Here is an 8,076-nt window from a genome sequence, read left to right on the forward strand (position 1 = left end):
CCGAGCCCGTCCCCAGCCCTGGGGATGTCCCCGAGCTCATCCCCGGCCCGCGGAGGTGATGCCCCGAGCCCGTCCCCAGCCCTGGGGATGTCTCCGATCCTGTCCCCGGCCCGCGGAGGTGATGCTCCGCCGCACGGCGCGGGGGCTCTGCGCTAGGGGCTGACACGAGTCACGTAACCCGGGAGCCTCGGCCGGGAGTTCCAGCCCGCCGCGATCCGGCCGTGTCCAATTACCGGGCTCTCCCGGGCTGAACGCGACGGCAAAGTAGCAGTAAAACCTCGGGAGTTCCAGCCCGCGGCCGCAGCCGGCTTGCCAGGGAAACGCCAATTACATCGTTCCTGCCTTGGGTGACCCTGGCGCAGCCTGCACCACGCGGGGCCACTGCTACGGCCCCAAGGAACGGATGGGCTTTGCCATCACTAGAGCAAACGGGAGCTGGGGTCTCCACCCGAGAGCTGCTCCCTGTACGAGTGTGTAGCTCTACAAGTTGCCATGTAAAATGAGTATTTTTTAGAAGTGTTCTCTTCATGCCTGCACCTTTCCTTCAGTCCTTTCAGCCCATCAGAGGCCCCAGAGTACCTGTCAGAACACAGAGCAGAGAAACAGGCGTGCAATGCTGCTATTCCACTGCTCTCAGGGGGAATCACTGCWGAGCAGCGCTTCCCAAGCTTCCCCTTCTGTAGATCATTTTTTGCAATATGGACATCTCCCTTCCCAAGTGACTCGTCTCAGGTCTCCAGAGCCACCCAGCRTGGTTCTGTGGAAATGGGAAAATATTTGAATAATACTGAGGTCAAATAAATATTTCACTGCTAGCCAAAGTTATGCGTCCTTGCAGAGCAGAGTTTCGCTCTGAATGCATGTGCTGTCTGCACAAGCAGTGAGCAACAGGATGGGAGGAGAGAMGCCTTTTGCAACAGATGTGGGACTACGTGGCAGAGTTAACACCAAAAATCTTTAAAAGCTGAGAAACAGACCCCCAATAAACATCTAAAGAACCTTCTTCTTCATTGTCCCGTGTGTCCTTGTGCCCTCGGGGTCACCAGTGCCAGCAGGACMGCCAAGAAGTGCTGCCTGCAGCGCCTGAGCCCAGGTTTATCAARCAACACAGCACTGGTGGCTCCTTTCAGAAGCAAAGCAGCTTTTCTGCCGCCCTGCAGCAGAAGAGGAGGTGCTGGACGGGTTGCAAGCCAGGAGCTGTGCCAAGGACTCTCCCACACACCCCAAACATCTGTTTTAACTCTGCCAGGTGTACRATGTATGGAATGGGGTTGGAAATGTATGGAAGCCAAAGCAAAGGAGAGAGAAGGCCGTGAGAGGTCAGTCTCAGACAGTCTCTTCCTGTTTCAGGGGAGCGCAATGGAAGACATAAGCACTCAAAATTAATATGAAAACATCAATCTCCTTTCTTGTTTCCARTCTTGATTATTCAACCAACCAAATTAAAGAATCATCAGATTTAATACCATTTGTGTCTTGTCTCCAATCCTTCCTTTTACTTACATTTACCATCTACCCTACCTATTTCCTCTGCAGTAAAACTTCCAAAAGAAGAAAAAGATGCTCAGAGCTCTTGAGCAGGAAACCTCCAGGGGCAGAGGGAGGAGCAGGTTGTGCAGCTGCTTGACCAGGTATGGCCCAGAGAATTGCATCTCCCGCCCTCCTTTGTCCTTCTCAAAGCTRGTTTCACCACACCTTTTCATTCATTTGACAAAGATGCTTTTCAACAGCAAAAAGTCCAGAAATACACAGTGATTTCTTCAAAATGTAACTTTTTCTAGTAATGAGAAGTATTTTACTTTATTTTTAGGGGTTTTGTTTTTGGTTTTTTTTTTTTTTTTTTTTTTTTTTTTTGGCTAATATTTTCGTCAGCCTTTCTAGAATATACAGCTGTTTCCATTGAGTTTTGTACAGCTTATTACGTATAACTTTAAAACTCTACTAAAGTCTCAGGACCACTAGTTCTGGTCTCTCTGAAGTAACACCTTTCTTTCRTGATTTAAGGTAATTTTATTTTTTATTAAAAGTGTGAGAAAAAGGTGGAAGAAAAAGGATAAAGAAAGATAACAAATCTTGGGGATGGGAGTGGGGGAGAATGAAGACAACAATCAACCCAAAAGCCAACAAACTTCTGTTTTCAGTTAATGGAAAAAAATACTTCCAAAGGAAGAAGTTTTTGAGGTTACTCGTAGCAATCACATTCTGAATTTGGAAATGTATCAGCACCAGTGAACTCATTTCAGAGGAAGAAAAGGGTATTAAACAGCACAATCCATATAATGCAGATTTTTAGTATGAAACTTTTAAGAAAGAAAACCTCTCAAGCTAAAAAATGAATAGCAGAAATATTTGGAAAAATTTGAAATAAAAAACTTCAGGTGTAAAAAAAGAAACCCGGACCTRGGAAAATTCTCAGCAGGAAAGAAAGATTAAATTAGTTACAAATTTCTCACTAGGCTTTTTTCTCTGTGACACACATTGTGTTAGTTTTGTGCAAATTGCATGTTTACTCTATTAAGGGTAATTTTCTGTGAGCTTAAAGGGCACCTTTGAAGGAAGAAAATAGCCTCTAGTGGCATTTCTACACAACCAGAGTGCACGTGGTAATATCTTTGCCCTAGCATCCATAAAATCCTTCTACAGAAACACATAACTATGATTTATGATTTTCTGCCAGCCCTGGGCTTTAATTTCTTTAATATATTGGAGATCAAAATCCTTACTAAACACAAATTTTATCTCTTACATTTTTCTTTTGTAAACAGGGAGGTGACACATTCTGTGATTGCATAATGGAAAAAAGAAATCATAACACATGGGCAGAATGCTCCGGATCCCACGTTTGCATACTAAATAGGAAAACAACTTTCTGCCTAATGAAAAAATGCTACAGATTATTAGGAATGGCCACAGAAGTAATCAATCAATTTATCCAATGGATTGGGCCACAGACTTCTTCCAAGGAGCTTTTTAATGTTTATGGCTCTTGAGTGGCGTCATTTAATTAATTGAATGACATGAAACTTCTAATCTTAGAGATTTAAAGTATTTTCTTTAAAAAACAAACAAAAAGAATTAATGGCAGGTTCACTACTCATAAAGAAAGGTGGCTGGACAATCCCCCATTTATTCAGGGAGGAGGCAGAACAATGCTCCCGAGTGATGCCTTGCCTGTGGCTCCACGGGATTGTTCGGAGGCGTGAGAACATTTCCCCTTCAGTTTCTGGGATTTATTTATGATGGCTCTTGTTTGTGATGTGGATACACCTCCCTTCRCAAGGACCTGCAATGACAGAACTTTTCCACATAAATCATACCAGTGATAGTTTTTAAAACTCTTCAGTGATCAGTTAGGCCTCCAAATAACCACTTCAYTATATRTATATTTATATATATGCATCAGTTTTATTAGGTGGTTAGCATCCAGGTAAAAAAATATTATAAATGAGAGCATTGCTGCTTGAATTCATTGTAAGTCTTGATATGTGCCAGTCTTGGAGTTTGTGTCTGAGAAGGAAGAACCCTCCCACAAGCCACCAAGTAGATTTATTTGGTTTAAATATTCTTTGGGAGAGGTTTCACAGCATAACTCAAAGGTCTCCTAATGTTCAATGTCATCCYGAAAATGCAAGCAGATGAGGAAATGCAGGATGTGGAAGAGTAAAAGGCAGGATGCAATAAAAACAAATGATAATTAAGTGTGAAAAGTTACTTTAAATAAGTCATGTAAAGCTAAACTATAGCCCTTCCCAATCAATACTTACATAATAATTATGTGAAAATCCAGAAAAATGGATTAACAAGACAGCATTAGAAACTTGGCTTTGAGCAGCAACAAAGCTGAACTTGCAGTTAGGAACTGCACACCAATCCCATAATGAAAAAAGGTATGGAAAGGGAAAAGAGTAGAAAAGAAAAATGCAAATGCAGTTTAGCTGCAAGTTTCCCCCATAAAGTCTGAATCATTTGTTAAATATGCAATAAAAAGGTGACAGTCCAAGCACTTAGGCTGAATTTACCTATCTGTAAACAAAAATCTATAGGAGCCATAAAAGAAAAGCTTGACCAGCATTACTGCCAGTTTTCAGAGAAAAGCAACATTTATGTGCAGGGTAGAGTATTGCTATCATGAAAGAGCTTGCCAAATTTTAGCTTTTGGATGGAGCACTTACAGTAGAAATCCATGAGTCCTGTAAAACCAGACTGTATTATGGAGATGCTGGCAGAACTCCAATAAGGTGCGTAATGGCAAGGTTTGATCAATTTATTTTTTTTCTTCCAGGTCACAAAGAATGTTCAAAAATTATTTTTATAAGGACAAAAAAAAAGACAAACAATAAATGAAATCATTTATTCTCATGTATTTCACCTAAATGACTTTTTTTTTTTTTTTCTAAAAGATACTGTGAGGCAGTGTTGGACAAAAAATAGGCAGACATATTTTAAAATAAATGCAACAGCACTTCTAATACCAGGGATCAGCATCCAATCTGGGGAATGCACTTGGAGAGTGCACAGGCAAAATTCCATAATCTGGCTGAGCTGGATTGGAAGAATTCCCTCRTCTTTGCAGAGCCAGGCTTGCACTCCGACAACAAAATAGGTCGTCTATTTTTGCCAGCTAAAAAAATGAGAGAAACACTCATGGCCAAGTGCAATTTTAGGCAGCAGAATGCAAATAATCTGAAGAGTCTGCATTCACAACATGTGAGAACTCCTTAACAGTTTCATTTCCACAGGGAACCCTTTGTATTTRACAACTGATTTAATATTTTGTATTTTTTCTGCAGCAGTAAAGAATTCCTGAGATTCTATCCAATGATGAGGTACTTTTATATTTTCTGTTCATTTKATAGTTTTTTGGGKTTTTTTTTTCTCAAATCATCTCACCTCCTCCCTGGCAGTCAAAATTTTCTCCTCTGTGCCGTGGAAATGGCACTGTGACTTCTGTCCACAGTCTAAGCAAGCATCAGGGGATGGAATAAGATGGGGAAAAGGCCTCAACTTCACACTGAGCAAAGCATGAAATCATTTAATACCTCTCCTCCTAATGATAATATGTATGTTTGATTGCGTTGTGCACATGGAGTTACTAATTCTCTGCCGAAGAGGAAAAACAGAATTCACAAGGTGACAACCTTTTTCCAGAGACTTGTTCCCAACTCTAATCCTGCATGGAGACCAAGAGTTCCTGTTTGGTTCCAAAGCTGCTTCATTCAGGGCTTTGGGGAGAGGTTAATTAACTCAGAACTGAGAACAACATCACATGTAACAATTAGGAGCTGCATAAGCTCAGAATTTGTCAGGAYACACAGGCTCTTCATGAAAGCAGATGGGCATGCCCAGCTTGTACCCACACTTCTTAGGCTCCAATCATAAAACAGCAAAAATAAAMCTAAAATATGAGGTACCCCTTCATTGCAGCCCCCACAGCCTCATYCCCCCCAGCTGCAGCCAGCTGGGTGTGCACACCCCTCACTTGGGTGCAGAAACATCCTCAACAGTCACACCTGCGCTGCTGGATGACTTCAGCTTCTGGGAAACGTCCCCATCCTCCTGACCCATCACCCCAGCTGACCCTGTGCGTGCTGAGAAGCTCTCAAGTCTTCCAGAGTTTTCTYCTTCCTCATAATGAGTTAATTACTTTGCCAGAACTCACGAGGYAGCTTTTTATTAATCTGCACGGCCRCTTGGGCAATGAAGAATTGCAGTTTCTGCAGAAGACTAGCTAACACTATCTAAATATTAGTCTTTATAATATTGTTGTAATTATTAGACAACACATGCAATAAATAATCATATGTCATTAATATTCTCCAAGCCCAAGAGAAAATGAATGATCCATAACAGGACAGTCTGTCATCCTTGGGTCAAGCAGCCCTTATCCATTAAATAGGATATTTTAGGATATTTTGTTTTCCTCCCCAATCCTGTAGCCAGTTGCAGATCTGTAGTGAAGGATGGAGCTCCKTAACCTTTCTCACTCACCAAAGAGGGTTAGAAATGCAGACATTTCTCATTCTGAGCTGGAGATGTGCTGTCAGTCTCAGGACAATGTATTACAAAGATTTCTGATTTTCYCAAACATGAGAAAAAGTTTTCCCCACTGTAATGTCAGATTTGATATCTCTGAACCAAATCTTCAATCTTTAAAACCTCTTTATTCATCAGGGTTATTTTTCATGAGAGAATTCAATTAAAGGGACTGTTGGCTTCAACATTTGCTTAAAGAGATTTTCCCATTTCTTTSATCTGTCACCAAAACCTGGAATAATATGTGAGTTACTTTAATGGCACCAGAAAGGGAGAAAGCCTCTGTAATTTGTATTACCAAACTAAAGTCACTGGAAAGGTTTACCAGAAYTGAAATTAGTTATCTCTCTACAGATTTGAATGAGAGAAATAAACCAGCCAGTACTCAATCGTTTCCTTTGGATGCATCAGCTTTGGAACTAGTAAGCAGCAGGATGAAAAGAAAGAAGTAACAAGTATATAATTTGTACAATATGGTGGMGGAAATTTATTACAGAGAGTTGCAGGATTTTCCCAAATGAATACAATGTTCCAGATCAAGAGGCAGCTGTAGAAAATGCACAGAGAAAAAAAACCGTAATAAAATAAATCAAAAAAAAAAAACCCAAACTCTTGGAAAAGCTGGAGACAATGATTAAGAAATAGTCCACATTGAGTTCCTAAGACAAACTTCCACTAATGTCATGCCAAGCTGCAAAACTAAAAATTGAAAACCCACTAGAATCGAAGAGCATTGTTGAGAAAAGAGGACACTCATAAAAAATTATATGAGAGCCTTACATAAAATGAATAAAAGGAGATACTTTGCAGTGGGGCTGTGAAAAATATTCAGGAGCTTTTCAGACGCATGGAGGGGAAGGTTTTGCTGAAACCTACTCTATGCAAGCAGGGTATTCTGCTGGTTATGAATGTGCTGCCTTTAATGGGACTTTGTTTTAAATAATACTTTGTTCTAGGATGGCAGCTGAGTGAATGATTAYCATTGCCCAGGGGAGAACAAAACTGCAGCATTTACAGAAGGAAGAACCCCTGAGATAAATCACAGAAAGTGGAAGGAAGAATGGAACTTCCCGCTCTGCCTAAGGATAGAGAACCCTGCAAGCACATCCAGAAAAGTACAAAAACATGAGATCTGTGACCCAGAAGAGACAAAAGAGAGGGTRAGATCTTTTATACTATGGGTCCTGATTGTTGGGTTGGGTGGCAGTTGTGTTTGCTTGTTAAAGTGGCTTCTTTTTATTTTTTTTTCTTTTGTTTTAAAATTATCTTTCTTTTTGTTTTGTTCTTTTAAATAAAATCTAAGTTATAACATCACCTACTTCTAAAGAAGTTGCTGTTATATCAATTTCAGATCAATACATGCTGGGACACCTGCCCTGTAGCTTTTCTTAAAAAGATTGTAAAAGATCCTTGTGAGCTCTAGAATAATAAAGACAGCATTTTCTATTCTACACAGTCTCAAATGTTTTRTCTAGAATTAAATAACCAAGCCAAGTTTTTTGTTGCTTTTTTTTTCTTATATTAGGCAATCTGCACTGGGTTTGTCAGATAAGCAAATATATTTATATTCCATTCACATATGTTGYGTGATTTAATTTTAGCCATTTTGCRAAGGAGGTAAATATATTTCTTGGAGACTTTAGGAGTTTAAGCTTATGACATCCCAGGTTTTACAAGAGAAAACAAAAAATTGCTCACTAAAAGGGGACTCCATTTTTAAAGGATGTTATTATTTGAATTGGAGTTGTAATGGAGCTAAGCCCCACCTACTTAGAGAGCAGGGCCAACCACTGCTCTTGCTTACAGCAGTTTAAATCCCTTGGAGGCCTTTATTACTATGAAAATCGAGTAAGATTCTAGTAAAATCAATTTTCAAAAGCACCAGGAGTTTGCTGTTGACCTCAGCTACAGCAATCTGTGCAGCTTTGCTAAAACCTGCTCTCTCTCTCTTAAATCTGACTGACGCCGCTGATGAATTGTGCTGTAAAATTTACTGTTCCAATCACTTCACACACAGAAGCTGCTGCCCGTGGTTCTGGCTGG

Source organism: Malurus melanocephalus, unplaced genomic scaffold (assembly GCF_030028575.1).
Source record: "Malurus melanocephalus ecotype Western Australia unplaced genomic scaffold, MMel_1.1 scaffold_242, whole genome shotgun sequence".
Classification (NCBI taxonomy): domain Eukaryota; kingdom Metazoa; phylum Chordata; class Aves; order Passeriformes; family Maluridae; genus Malurus; species Malurus melanocephalus.